This window comes from Chelonia mydas, chromosome 2 (genome assembly GCF_015237465.2).
Source record: "Chelonia mydas isolate rCheMyd1 chromosome 2, rCheMyd1.pri.v2, whole genome shotgun sequence".
In the NCBI taxonomy this organism is placed as follows: Eukaryota; Metazoa; Chordata; order Testudines; family Cheloniidae; genus Chelonia; species Chelonia mydas.
In genome coordinates, this window is record NC_057850.1 from 168,055,705 (window position 1) to 168,071,950 (window position 16,246).

Sequence of the window (16,246 nt, forward strand, 5' to 3'; positions counted from 1 at the left end):
CGGGTCGAATTTGGGGTACTGTGGACACAATTCGACAGTATTGGCCTCCGGGAGCTATCCCAGAGTGCTCCATTGTGACCGCTCTGGACAGCACTCTCAACTCAGATGCACTGGCCAGGTAGACAGGAAAAGAACTGCGAACTTTTGAATCTCATTTCCTGTTTGGCCAGCGTGGCAAGCTGCAGGTGACCATGCAGAGCTCATCAGCAGAGGTGACCATGATGGAGTCCCAGAATCGCAAAAGAGCTCCAGCATGGACTGAACGGGAGGTACGGGATCTGATCGCTGTATGGGGAGAGGAATCCGTGCTATCAGAACTCCATTCCAGTTTTCGAAATGCCAAAACATTTGTCAAAATCTCCCAGGGCATGAAGGACAGAGGCCTTAACAGGGACCCGCACCAGTGCCGCGTGAAACTTAAGGAGCTGAGGCAAGCCTACCAGAAAACCAGAGAGGCAAACGGCCGCTCCGGGTCAGAGCCCCAAACATGCTGCTTCTATGATGAGCTGCATGCCATTTTAGGGGGTTCAGCCACCACTACCCCAGCCGTGTTGTTTGACTCCTTCAATGGAGATGAAGGCAACACGGAAGCAGGTTTTGGGGACGAAGAAGATGATGATGATGATGATGATGAGGTTGTAGATAGCTCACAGCAAGCAAGCGGAGAAACCGCTTTTCCCAACAGCCAGGAACTGTTTCTCACCCTGGACCCGGAGCCAGTACCACCCGAACCCACCCAAGGCTGCCTCCTGGACCCGGCAGGTGGAGAAGGGACCTCCGGTGAGTGTACCTTTTAAAATACTATACATGGTTTAAAAGCAAGCATGTGAAAAGATTACTTTGCCCTGGCATTCGCGGCTCTCCTGGATGTACTCCCAAAGCCTTTGCAAAAGGTTTCTGGGGAGGGTAGCCTAATTGCGTCCTTCATGGTAGGACACTTTACCACTCCAGGCCTGTAACACATACTCGGGAATCACTGTACAACAAAGCATTGCAGTGTATGTCTACTGGCGTTCAGACAACATCCGTTCTTTATCTCTCTGTGTTATCCTCAGGAGAGTGAGATATCATTCATGGTCACCTGGTTGAAATAGGTGCTTTTCTTCAGGAGACACTCAGAGGAGCCCGTTCCTGCTCGGCTGTTTCCTGTGGCTGAACAGAAATGTTTCCCGCTGTTAGCCACGGGGAGGGGGGAGGGTTGAGGGGGTAGCCACGTGGTGGGGGGAGGCAAAATGCGACCTTGTAGCGAAAGCACATGTGCTATGTATGTAATGTTAACAGCAAGGTTTACCCTGAAAGAGTGTAGCCACTGTTTTATAAAATGTGTCTTTTTAAATACTGCTGTCCCTTTTTTTTTCTCCACCAGCTGCATGTGTTTCAATGATCACAGGATCGTCTCCTTCCCAGAGCCTAGTGAAGATTAGAAAGAAAAAAAAATGCACTCGCAATGAAATGTTCTCTGAGCTCATGCTGTCCTCCCACACTGATGGAGCACAGACGAATGCGTGGAGGCAAATAATGTCAGAGTGCAGGAAAGCACAAAATGACCGGGAGGAGAAGTGGCGGGCTGAAGAGAGTAAGTGGCAGGCTGAAGAGAGTAAGTGGCGGGCTGAAGACAGGGCTGAAGCTCAAATGTGGCGGCAGCGTGACGAGAGGAGGCAGGATTCAATGCTGAGGCTGCTGGAGGACCAAACCAGTATGCTCCAGTGTATGGTTGAGCTGCAGCAAAGGCAGCTGGAGCACAGACTGCCACTACAGCCCCTGTGTAACCAACCGCCCTCCTCCCCAAGTTCCATAGCCTCCACACCCAGACACCCAAGAACGTGGTGGGGGGGCCACCAGCCAACCAGCCACTCCGCCACAGAGGATTGCCCAAAAAAAAGAAGGCTGGCATTCAATAAATTTTAAAGTTGTAAACTTTTAAAGTGCTGTGTGGCATTTTCCTTCCCTCCTCCACCACCCCTCCTGGGCTACCTTGGTAGTCATCCCCCTATTTGTGTGATGAATGAATAAAGAATGCATGAATGTGAAGCAACAATGACTTTATTGCCTCTGCAAGCAATGATCGAAGGGAGGAGGGGAGGGTGGTTAGCTTACAGGGAAGTAGAGTGAACCAAGGGGCGGGGGGTTTCATCAAGGAGAAACAAAGAGAACTTTCACACCGTAGCCTGACCAGTCATGAAACTGGTTTTCAAAGCTTCTCTGATGCGTACCGCGCCCCCCTGTGCTCTTCTAACCGCCCTGGTGTCTGGCTGCACATAACCAGCAGCCAGACGATTTGCCTCAACCTCCCACCCCGCCATAAACGTCTCTCCCTTACTCTCACAGATATTGTGGAGCACACAGCAAGCAGTAATAACAGTGGGAATATTGGTTTTGCTGAGGTCTAAGCGAGTCAGTAAACTGCGCCAGCGCGCCTTTAAACGTCCAAATGCACATTCTACCACCATTCTGCACTTGCTCAGCCTGTAGTTGAACAGCTCCTGACTACTGTCCAGGCTGCCTGTGTACGGCTTCATGAGGGGTAGGCTGGGTCCCCAAGGATACATATAGGCATTTCAACGTCCCCAACAGTTATTTTCTGGTCTGGGAATAAGTCCCTTCCTGCAGCTTTTGAAACAGACCAGAGTTCCTGAAGATGCGAGCGTCATGTACCTTTCCCAGCCATCCCACGTTGATGTTGGTGAAACGTCCCTTGTGATCCACCAGAGCTTGCAGCACTATTGAAAAATACCCCTTGCGGTTTATGTACTCGCCAGCTTGGTGCTCCGGTGCCAAGATAGGGATATGGGTTCTGTCTATGGCCCTACCACAGTTAGGGAATCCCATTGCAGCAAAGCCATCCACTATGACCTGCACATTTCCCAGGGTCACTACCCTTGATATCAGCAGATCTTTGATTGCGTGGGCTACTTGCATCACAGCAGCCCCCACAGTAGATTTGCCCACTCCAAATTGATTCCCAACTGACCGGTAGCTGTCTGGCGTTGCAAGCTTCCACAGGGCTATCTCCACTCACTTCTCAGCTGTGAGAGCTGCTCTCATCTTGGTATTCATGCGCTTCAGGGCAGGGGAAAGCTAGTCACAAAGTTCCATGAAAGTGCCCTTACGCATGCGAAAGTTTCTCAGCCACTGGGAATCGTCCCAGACCTGCAACACTATGCAGTCCCACCAGTCTGTGCTTGTTTCCCGAGCCCAGAATTGGCGTTCCACAGCATGAACCTGCCCCATTAGCACCATGATGCATGCATTGGCAGGGCCCATGCTTTCAGAGAAATCTGTGTCCATGTCCTGATCACTCATGCAACCGCGCTGACGTCGCCTACTCGCCCGGTATCTCTCTGCCAGGTTCTGGTGCTGCATATACTGCTGGATAATGTGTGTGGTGTTTAATGTGCTCCTAATTGCCAAAGTGAGCTGAGCGGCCTCCATGCTTGCCTTGGTATGGCGTCCGCACAGAAAAAAGGCGCGGAACGATTGTCTGCCATTGCTCTGACGGAGGGAGGGGCGACTGATGACACGGCTTACAGGGTTGGCTTCAGGGAGCTAAAATCAACAAAGGGGGTGGCTTTACATCAAGGAGTATTTCAGGTAGGACTTCACGGAGGGTTCCAATAAGAAATGGTGCACCTAAGTTATTGTTCTTATTGGAACAAGGAGGTTAGTCTGGCCTCTGATTGATACATGGCTAGATTTACCTCGCTGCCCCTTCTCTGTGAGTGACTGCAGTGTGACCTAGAGGAATGAGTCCCCTAGATGGGAGAGGGAGGGGGAAGTAAATGAGTACAAAACAAATCTGGTCTATTTCTTGTTTTGATCCACTCCATCTATCTTTTACATCTTTGGCTGGCAGCAGACGGTGCAGAAGGACTGCATGCCATCCACATCTCATGGCTGCTCGGCAGAAGATGGTACAATACGACTGCTAGCCATCCTCATCTCTTGCCTGCCCAGCAGAAGATGGTACAATACGACTGCTAGCCATCCTCATCTCTTGCCTGCCCGGCAGAAGATGGTACAGTACGACTGCTAGCAATCCTTATCGCCTGCCTGCTCACCATAAGATGGTTCAATAGGACTGACTGCAGGACTAAAGAGAATGACCTGGTCAAGTCACTCCAAATTTAGTCCCTGCGCCAGAAGCATCTCGGACATGACGATGATGGCTACCAGTCCTATTGCACCGTCTGCTGCCACAAGGCAATGGGTTGCTGCTACTGTGTAGCAATGCAGTACCACGTCTGCCAGCACCCAGAAGACATACGGTGACGGTTACCTGAGTGGGCTCCATGCTTGCCATGGTATGGTGTCTGCACAGGTAACTCAGGAAAAAAGGCGCGAAACGATTGTCTGCCCTTGCTTTCACGGAGGGAGGGAGGGAACGGGGGCCTGACGATATGTACCCAGAACCACCCGTGACAATGTTTTAGCCCCATCAGGCATTGGGATCTCAACCCAGAATTCCAATAGGCAGCGGAGACTGCGGGAACTGTGGGATAGCTACCCTCAGTGCAACGCTCCGGAAGTCGACTCTAGCCTTGGTACTGTGGAAGCGCTCCGCCGAGTTAATGCACTTAATGCACTTAGAGCATTTTCTGTGGGGACGCACACACTCGAATATATAAAACCGATTTCTAAAAAACCAACTTCTATAAATTCGATCTAATTCCGTAGTGTAGACATACCCTCAGTCTTTGACAAAGCTAGATCCACATCCAGATGTTAATTTTGTGGCTCAGGCCCCTCTCTCTAGTTTTCAGGAAATCTCTATAGAAATATTAAATGTCAATAGCCCTTTAATCCTCTATTACATGGGACATGGCTCAAAAAAAGCACAAAGAGGAAAATATTAGACAAGCCAGCATTTAAAGTCTGAATTATTAATATGAAGTTTGGCTAAATTCCGTTTTTCTGATTCTCCCTTATCCCTACCATTTGTAAATAGACCCTCAGCTTCAGATTTAGTCCATTTTAATATTTTAGAAAACCAGTCAGGTTTGTTTCATTTTTAAAGATAGTCCTTAAAGGAATTAATTTAGCTTAATGACACTTTTTCTGTCTTTTTGCAATCATGTAACAAATATGAATCTCTAGTACAGTAAAACAGTATGAAGTGAACCAACAGAACCATATTTGTCATCAAAATGACCTGACTAGTTTCAGAAAACAGCAGTTTGATAGAATGAGATATTTAACTAACAGAGGTCCAATTTAAAATAGACTGTTAATGAAATAATTTCAATCTCCCATCTAGACAATCAACACAAGCAGCAGGGAGAGAATGGCAGTGAATGCTGCAGGAACCTGATGCATTTTGGGTGACAAAGAGAGGACATTAACCTTTATTTTCAAGTGCAAAACTGTGTAAATGAGAATTAATTATCCAGTAATCAAGCAATAGTTTTCTTCCCTATTGCAAATGGAAAATAGTGCATATCTGCCAGGACAATATGGTTTACTGGCAAAGCAATGTATCAGTGGGGAGGAAAAGCTTACTGATCAGTTAAGGGACAGCTAAGTGCTACCTTGAAATTTCGTAAATCAAAATAAGAGTAGCTTCTTTGAAAATTAAAGAAGCTAGGTCTCCTGTAGTGTAACATAATTTCTGAATAGGTGAGAGCTTTTATTTTAGCCCTCAGCTTTTATCATCATGTGCTTTCCTAACAATAACTTCTTCCTCTAAAACGCATCTCCTTTTCTGGTATGTGCGATACCAGGATAATGATTGTCTAACCCCATCAATTCAGAAGAGACTAATATTTCACATTATTGTGAAGAGACAGAACAACCGGAGTCAAAAAAAAGGAAGCTCGTCAGAGGGAAAGTTCTGTGTTGCTCAGACTTCAGGACAAAAGGAAGAAATTCTGGCAGCAGATCAGAAACCTATAGGAGTCCAAATAATAGCTGTCAGAGCATAGGAAGTGAAATGGGGGAGCAAGAGGCCAGAGGGGCTCAAACCAACTCCCATTAAAGACTCTCAGAATAAGAACCGTGTGGTTTAAAAAATACACACAGCCATGTGGCAGCCAACTTATGAACTTTAAGAATTCCACAGCCTGTGTCGGCAGACACATTTAACCATCTTTACTTGGGATGAGGTTTACCCAGAAAAATCACAAGATAACATAAGGTAGATGTCATTAAACATCTGGAGGTAGCTGACAAATTATGAATAACAAATGGCTGTAAAAGTTATCAATGTCTGTCTTACAACAAATATGTTGGGAAGGTGGAATAGGTGTTGGGTAGGACTTTCGCATGTATAAGAATTGTAAGAAGTGAAACACTCTTACTGTTCTGCGAATGAAGGCTGAACTGAAGAGAGGATCTATGGTTGTACTGGGTTGCACATATACAATGGATGGGTGCTGCAGATGTTGAGTATATACAGAGTATTAATGTGGCTCTTATTGTCAGGGGTGAAGATGTACCATAGGATGCGTGGGCATAAATCTGTCTCATGATTTTGGGTGGAAGATGGACAGGGAATACAGGTACAAAGTGTAGACTCCTTGAGATATTTGAATTATATCACCATTATTTCTAATGATTGGTTTTTGTTTTAATTTCATCTGGATTTAGAATTTTCTAGTTTCCGGTCGATAGGGAAGTTTAAACCTTCTTTAAGCTTTTTCCCCTGTATAAGTGATAAGTATTTTAACTATGGCTTAATCAAGATTTGTAAATAGAAACTTCATTTTTAATGTCCTTTTGTGACATTTTAACATACATTCTTGGTTTCAAAAGATGGAATGTATTTGTCTCTGTGAAATAGTAATGTTGTATAAACCACTGCATCACCCCTGCCAGGTTTATAACCCCTGCGTGTTGCAAAGCAGGCTTTCGCTGAGTGTTGGATTATCCCTGTAAATCAATACCAGGATTTTCATTAATTTCAGTGGGTATTGGATCAAGTCCAGAATCCTCCCAAGAACCCTTGCAGGGATTACAAATTTTATATGACTCAGGCAGATTTAATAATCCCTGTAGGAATCACACAGGATTTACAAACATCCTAGGAGTCACTGAAAGGCTTCTCATCTCTGCCAAAGTCCCCGTAAAGATTATAAAACCCACAGGGATTTTTACTGGGTTTATAAAATTTGCTGGAGTCCTTGTACAGCATCTGGGCCTTGCAGGAGTCCCTGAATAATACAAATTTGGTCACGCCTGGACCCGCTTTTCTATTCCTGCCCTTTCTTCTTTTGTTTTACTTCTCAGAACACTAAGTACATCCAGAGCCACCGCTTCAGAGCCTGAACTCCCAGAAATATGGATATCCACTACAGACATGACTATGTACATGAAACGTCACAGGTTCACAAAAACTAGGTTAAGTAACACAAATTTCCTAGCCTGTCTTCCTCAGTAATCAAAATCAGTCTTTGCTGAGCACTACATAACAAAACATATTCCTAGGTAGGTGTCTCTTTGAACTAAGACATTACAAATCAACACTAGATCAATTTTATAATTGTGAAATGCCTCTAATTTTTAATGCTGTCCTTTGTAGTGGTGATACAAACAAGGTGGATCTTATTAATGATATATGCATCCACGCAAAGGCCAGAATCCTTGGCACAATTTAGGCCTAAGCCTCCCACCCAAGAACTGTAGATTGACTAACTCCAACAGCTGACTTAACCACTGGTGGTCTATTAAGGCTTGACTTTAATTTTCTGACATAGTTTCTTATACAAAACATTCTGTAAAAATCCCCTTCAGTTCAAGGAAGTTTCATTGCCTCGGCAACCTGATCACAACGTATTGTAAATAGCTTGGCCCACACTGTCTTTTTTTAAATTAGAAATGTGATCAATAAGATACCTTTGTTAAATATTAGTGGTATTTCAGAAATACCATAAAGTATGTTTTGTATTAAAGAAGTTGATAAATTAAAGTGGTACATTGGCTTCTCAATATGAAGTGCAAATCTTTAAGGTGAACCAACTGATATTTTATACAGCCTACATGAGCATAAGGCCTGATTAACTGTACAATTGGCCGTAGAACAGAGTTCCTCATATAATGAGGAGATGGTATGATGGGATAACATGGTTTTGGTAATTAAATATTCATGGTAAATAGGCCCAATGGCCTGTGATAGGGTATTAGATGGGGTGGGATCCGAGTTACCCAGGAAAGAATTTTCTGGCTGATGAATCTTGCCCATATGCTCAGGGTTTAGCTGATCGCCATATTTGGGGTCAGGAAGGAATTTTCCTCCAGGGCAGATTGGAAGAGGTCCTGGAGGTTTTTTGCCTTCCTCTGTAGCATGGGGCACGGGTCACTTGCTGGAGGATTCTCTGCTCCTTGAAGTCTTTAAACTACGATTTGAGGACTTCAGTAGAACAGATATAGGTGTGAGGTTTTTTGCAGGAGTGGTGGGTGAAATTCTGTGGCCTGCATTGTGCAGGAGGTCAGACTAGATGATCATAATGGTCCCTTCTGACCTAAATATCTATGAATCTATGTGATATGAGTTGCAGAGATTAATCAACTAGTGACAGGTGTGTACAGCTGTTTTGTATGATTTTATTAATTGCAATACCCTACTGGTGATTGACCAAGCAAATGAGTCAAATGACTTTATATTGCTGCATGAACTATTACACAAGGACAGAATCATCAAGGAGTATGAAGATGCTTTACACAAAGATTCTGTTCTAATTTCAGAACTGACATTTCTGAAGATAGTTAAAGTGTTGATGGAAAGAGTATGGAGTCTGTCATGAGGTGTGTACCCGCCACACATAGGTGCCTAAAAAGTTTAAAGTGGCTAGAGAGGCCAATTGACCTATTGAGCTACACCTGGAGGGGTTTTTGGCCTAATTGGAGCTGAAGCTCAGCTATGGATGAGCTGTGCCTTCATAAAGGAAGGAGCAAAGAGCTGTTAAAAGAGGGGCCAGGGAGGAGACTGAGTTGAGAGGTAGTTGTGGGGCTTTCTCTCTGGCACATATCTTAGAGAAGCTGGGGCAGTTTAGAGCCAGAACTAGAGGGCCTTCAGCCAGAAAGAAGCCAGAGAAGCTGTGCTCTGAAACAAGAGCAAGAGAAAACATTGTAGATATGAAGCTAAGTCCTGAGCTGGGAGCCTGACTGGAGAGAGAGAGGCTAATCAGGAGCTGCCACCTCCTTGAAATCCTGAGTATAATCAGAACATGACAGTCCCCAGGTAGTGGGAGTCAGACCCAAGAACTGGGGGCCAGGGTTGGGGTAGTTTGAAGATGGGGCTAGCCTGCAAACAAGTCTACTAGTTAAGCCCAAATGGGCTGAAGTTTCATTTGTATTGTTGTTTTCTCTTGGACTTTATTTGAAAGACTTTGAGGCTGGACTTCCCAATTAGCTCCCATTGGCCAGGAACAGCAAACTGCGGCCACTGGGAGCTGCGGGCAGCCATGCAAATGTAAACAAACTGTCTGGCGGCCCACCAGCGGATTACCCTGATGGCTACAGGTTTCCCACCACTGTTCTAAGATACCAAACACCAGGAAATGTTATGGATCCAACCCTTATTGCCTATATACAGTCTAATAGGATTGCTGCAATGTTGCAGCAATTGTTGCTCCACATGAAAGAATCCCATTGCATATGGTCATGTGGCACAACTATATCTGACTTTAAGGGCATTATGTTTAGAGTTCAGCAGCATAGCATGGGGTTAAACCATTTTCAAAAGCAATAATTGTAATCTTTGCTGAAATACATGTTCTAAAATATTCATGTGGAAATTAGTGGGTTTACAGATTTTGCATTTTACAATCCCTGGTCCTTAAAAGCCCAGTCATTTGTTTTTAATTCTTTTTTTAGAGTCACAGATAAAGGATTGGGAGGGGAGAGAAGTGGTGTGTAGTGTCATACAGAAATCATGGAGCATAGGCCAGGTCATGTATATAATTGCAGCACAAAGAAAAAATAATTTCCAGGGGATGGCACAGGCAGGGACAATAGAACAGACTTCCATATAGCACAGTCCGTGAGACACAAGAAAAGCCAAAGGCCAGATCTGCTCCTCCCCTTAGTGTTCTCAGAAGCAAAGGGGATGGTCTGCATCAAAAACAATGTTGTCTTTCTCCAGTCTTTCAGGCAACTTGACCATCTGAACATTATTCCTGATTATTTTATCAGAATCAGCTTCTTTGCATTATTCTTTATCTTCTTTTCAGTGCTTGGAATCCTGGCCTCACTGAAGTTATGAGTTTTGTCACTGACTTCAGTAGAACCAGAATTTCACCCATCAGATCATCTTAAGAGTCCACTTGTTTGTTAAGAGCCAGATCGCATACGCTGTTCCGTGTACCCAGACCTGTGAATCCATATGGATCTCCACAGAAATCAATGAGGTTCTATGAAGATATAATTCTCTGTCCCTGTGGAATAGTTTGAAGGGCTAGCTCTTAAATATAGATGACTAATATTTTACTGTTAATACCTCTGAATCTCCAGACTCATTTGGTTTCTTCAGTGCACCAATATATTCTTGAACAGTCCAAACTTTTTATGCATAGAATCCCTATGTCTGTCATACACCTAATTTCAGGCATATTAGGAGTGGGACCAAGCCAAAATTCAAGATGTAAGCACAGCCTCAAACTCTGGGCAAGTTCTGATCTGAATTTGACTGGTGATCTGAACTCACAGCTCAGATGCATCTCTTTTCGATAGGTCTGTACGTTCATATCCATATTTTCATCAACAGAGGACAATGCTGCTGACATTGTTCTACAGCAGCTCCCACTTGTTTGCAATTGTCCCCAAACATACACAAAAATATTAAATATTGTTCTTGCATTTCTGAAATATATGAGTAAAAAGAGAACAAGAAAGGAAGAGGTGGGGCCACTGTACAGTAAAATGGGAGTGAAGATTAAAGGTAATATGGGTGTGGCCCAAAAACTAAATGAATATTTGCCTCAGTTTAATAAAGTGGATAAACTAGAATAAGGGCACAAAGATAGGATGACGGATAGAAATGTGTATAGAAATGGCGAAAGCTTAATGTGTTCAAATCAGAGGGACTGGATAATTTCCACTGCAGAATATTGAAAGAACTGGCACATGAAATTGCAACTTTAGTTACAAAGATTTTTAATAAATCTATCCGTTTAGTGGTGGTAGCATATAATTGGAGAGTAGGTAATGTTGTACTTATATTTAAGAAATTGAAATAAGATCCAGGCAACTACAGACCTGTTAGTCTGACTTTAACAGCATGAAAGGGTCTTGAAGACATTTTGAAGGAAAAAAATAATTAAGTACATGCAGGTAAAGGGAATGAATTGTAACATTGGCTCACCAAAGATAGATCATGCCAGTCTAACTTTAACTTTAACTTTGATGATATGATTAATATTTTTTAGGCCTGGTTTACAGTACACGGTTATTTCGGAATTAGCCGAGTTAATTTGAAATAAAATTGATTCCGTCCAGACGACCAAACTAGTTTTTTCGATTTAAAGGGCTCTTTAATCCGATATCTGTACTCCACCTGGGCAAGTGGAGTAGCGCTAAAATCGAGATCGCAGTTCCAGGTTACAGGTACTATGGACACAATTCAACATTATTGGCCTCCGGGAGCTATCCCAGAATGCTCCCTTGTGACCGCTCTGGACAACACTCTCAACTCCGATGCACTAGCCAGGTAGGCAGTAAAAGCCCCGAGAACTTTTGAATTTCATTTCCTGTTTGATCACCATCAGCACAGGTGACCATCAGCACAGTCCACTATCACGAGAGACCACGCAGTCCCGGATTCACAGACAAGCTCCAGCATAACCTGAACAGGAGGTACTAGATCTCATTGCATGTTGGGGAGACTAATCTGTTATGGCAGAACTACGTTCCAAAAAAAAGAAACGCAAATATGTACACTAAAGTCTCCAGGGCCATGACAGAAAGAGGCTACTCCAGGGACACAGAGCAGTGTCGTACAAAAATCAAGGAGCTCAGGCAAGCATACCAAAAAAACAGGGAGGCGAACAGGCACTCTGGATCACAGCCCCATACATGCTGCTTCTACCGTGAGCTGCATGCAATTATGGGGGGTGACACCACCACTACCCCACCACTGTCCGTGGACACCTGCAAGGGGGGAGTTGCACTGAGCGAGGAGGATGAGTTATTGGAGGACGAGGAGGAGGAGGAGGAGGAGGTGGACAGTGCAAAGGTGGCAAGTGTGGAATCCGTTTCCCACCCTAGCCAGGAACTAGTCTTAACGCTGGAGCCAACAGCCTCCCCCCACTCCCAAGGTGGTCTCCTGGACCATGACCCTAGAGAAGGCACTTCTGGTGAGTGAGAACCTGATCGGAGCCAGAGGGTGGGGGGAAACCCAGCCGCGCTGGGCTGTTCGCATTTAGTTTAAAGGGCTCATCCCTGCTCAGAGCCTCATGGGAGCCATGTGATGGATGCGGGGGGGGGGGGGGGGTAAGGAGGGAGGGTATTGTATGAAATGATCATCCCAGAGAGCCTGCAGGCCCTCCTTTTATATGGCAAACCCACCAGGCTTGCTATGGGAAAGGGGACCCAGCAGTTTGAAAGCATTGAAATGAATGTGGAAGAAGCAGAACCCCGTGTGCCCCTAGGGCTTACCATGGCTGCCTGCAAGCTGAATTCTGTTGCCCGGCCACGTGTGATGGCTTACTTACACCAAAGTGGCAGGCACTTCAGTATAAGAGGCAAAATGCGACCTTGTACAGAAAGAACATGTGCCGTGTACTATGAATTGCCTGTTTCACTGAGAACAAGTGTCCCCTTTGTTCTCTAAAATGTTTCTTTTAAAATACCACCCTCCCTTTTTCTCCTCCTGCAGCAGGTACAAATGTTTCAATGTGGCCCCTATCTATCCCGGAGGCTGGTCCAGATTAGAAGGTGGAAAAAATGAACTTGGGACAACATGTTCGCTGAGCTCATGCAGTCCTCCCGCACTGATAGGGCCCAGCTGAATGTGTGGAGGCAAAGAATTGTGGAGTCCCGTAAAGCATTAAATGAACATGAAGAGAGAGGGACGCGCATGAATCGAGCAGGCAGGATGCTATGGTCAAGCTCATGGGGGAGTAAACTGACATGCTCCACTGTATGGTGGATCTAATGCGGGAAAGGCAGCAAGACCATAGATTGCCACTGCAGCCCCTGTATAACAGCTCTCCCTCCTCCCCAGGTTCCATAGCCTCCTCACCCAGACGCCCAAGAACACGGGAGGAAGGCTACGGGGACCCACACACTCAACCCCAGAGGATTGCACAAGCAGCAGAAAGCTGGCATATCCGAAATTTTGATTTGGTTTCTGGACCTGTCCTTCCCTCCTCCTCCACCCCCATAACCCAATTACCCCCCCCCCCCGCCCCCGTAAGTCTACCTTCTTATTTCTCTCAATGTGTTGTGTAACAAATAATAAAGAACAGTTTTTAAACAATTGTGACTTTATTTCCTTTCATATATATAGGGGGCGGGTAACTTGAAGAGAAACAAACACAACTGTCACACCGTACCCTGGCCAGTCATGAAACTGGCTTTCAAAGCTTCTCTGATGCACAGCGTGCCCTGCTGTGCTCTTCTAATCGCCCTGTTGTCTGGCTGTGTGACACTGGCTGCCAAGCAAGTTGCCTCAACCTCCCACCCTGCCATAAATGTCTCCCCATTACTCTCACAGATATTGTGGAGCACACAACAAGCAGCAATTACAATTGGAATACTGGTTGTGCTGAGATCTAACCGAGTCAGTAAACTGCACCGGCGCACTTTCAAATGTCCAAAAGCACATTCTACCACCATTCTGCACTTGCTCAGCCTATAGTTGAACTACTCCTTACTACTGTCCAGGGTGCCGGTGTACAGCTTCATAAGCCATGGCATTAATGGGTAGGCTGGATGCCCGAGGATAACTATAGGCATTTCAACATCCCCAACAGTAATTTTCTGGTCTGGAAAATAAGTCCCTTCCTGCAGCTGTTCAAAGAGACCAGAGTTCCTGAAGATGTGAGCGTCATGCACCTTTCCCAGCCATCCCACGCTGATGTCGGTGAAACGTCCTTTGTGATCCACCAGTGCTTGCAGCACCATGGAAAAATACCCCTTGTGGTTTATGTACTGGCCGCCCTGGTGTTCCTGGGCCACGATAGGGATATGCATTTCGTCTATCACCCCGCCGCAGTTAGGGAACCCCAGCACATTAAAGCCATCCACTATGACCTGCACATTTCCCAGAGTCACTACCCTTGATAGCAGCTGATCAATGATTGCGTTTGCTATTTGCAGCACAGCAGACCGCAGAGTAGATTTGCCCAGTCCAAACTGATTCTCAACTGACTGTTAGCTGTTGGGTGTTTCAAGCTTCCACAGGGCTATGGCCACTTGCTTCTCAACTGTGAGTGCTGCTCTCATTTTAGTGTCTTTCCACTTCAGGGCAGGGGACAGCAAGTCACAAAGTTCCATGAAAGTGGCCCTATGAATACAAAAGTTTCTCAGCCACTGGGAATCATCCCATACCTGCAACACTATGTGGTCCCACCAGTCTGTGCTTGTTTCCCGGGCTCCAGAATCGGCATTCCATGGCATGAACCTGGCCCAGTGCCACCATGATCTCCCAATTGCCACATGCCTTGCTTCTAAGAACATCTGTGTCCATGTCCTCATCAGTATAGTAATCGCGCTGTCGTTGCTTCCTCGCCTGGTTTTGCAAGTACTGCCATACTGCTGGATAATGCGCAAGGTATTTACAATGGTCAAAACTTCAGCGGAGATCTGAGCGGGCTCCATGCTTGCCACGCTATGGTGCCTGCACGGGTAATCCTGGGAAAAGGGCGCGAAACATAGGAGAGCAGAATGGCAGTGGAAGAGATGCTGTTCAGTTCACGATAGCCGAAAAAAGGCGGGAAATGGTTGTCTTCTATAGTTTTCATGGAGGTGGGAGCCCAGGACAGACAACATGGAGAAGCTCGGTAGCATGGCAAGAGCGGGAGAGCAGAGTTGGCAGCAGAAGCTGTGCTACTTGGTTCACGATAGCTGAGCAAAGTTGGCAGCGAAAGCGGTTGATGAGGAAGAGAAAGATAGATACTTAAAGAGATTACATAAAAAAACGAGAGGAAATGCGAGGTGGATTCATAGTACCAGGAGAGAAGCGGTGCACCGTACTGCACCATCTGCCGAAAGCAGTATGGCATCTGCATGCCATAAAGGTGCAAAACGATTGTCTGCCGTAGCTCTTACGGAGGGAGGAGCAACTGACGACACACACCCAGAAACACCCGTGAGAATGTTTTTGCCCCATCATTCACTGGGAGCTTAACCCAGACTTCCAATGGGCGGCAGAGACTGTGGGCGCTGTGGGCTAGCTACCCACAGTGCACCACTCTGACATTCCATGCTAGCCTCAGTACTGTGGTTGCACTCTGCCAAATTCACGCACTTTAGTGTGGACACACAAGACTGAATGTATAAAATCGCTTTCAAAAATTCGAATAGAATAATTTCGAAATAATTTTGTACTGTAGACATACACTAGGGAAATGCAGTAAACTTAATATATCTGGACTGCAGTAACACATTTGGTATGATATCACATGGAAAATTAGTTGTTTAAACAAAGAAGGTGGGAATTGGGACAAGAACTGTAAGGTGGGCAGGGAACTTCATAAAGAGGGTGATGCTGAAGAGGGAGTTATCAGGCCAGAGAGACGTTACTAGTGGAAGCCCTCAAGGATCAGTCTTGCCATTGATTTTATTTAATATTTTTATTAATGACCTTGGTACAACAAGTAGAAGTATGCTAATGAATTTGGCTGATGATACCAAGTTGGGGGGCATTGTCGATACAGAGGAAAACTGGAATAATTTCTAGGAAGAACTGGTGACCTAGAGGACTGGAATAATAGAAATTGGATGAAATGTAATAGTACAAAGTACAAGCTCATGCACTTAGGAATTAATAAGAAGAATTTCTGCTTTAAGCTAGGGACTCAGATGAATATGAATGAAGAGACCTTGGTTTATTAGTCAATTGCCAGATTACTATGAGCCACCAGTGGAGTGCAGCTGTGATAAAGGCAAATGTAATCCTAGGATATATCAGATGAGGTATTTCCAGTAGAAGTAGGGAAGTATTAATGCCATTGTACAAGGTAATAATAAGATGTCATTTGGCATACTGTATGCAGTTCCAGTCACCTTGTTCAAAAAAGATTAATTTAAATTTAAACAGGTGCAGAGAAAGTCTACTAGGATGATCAGGGGAATGGAGGACCTACCTTACAAG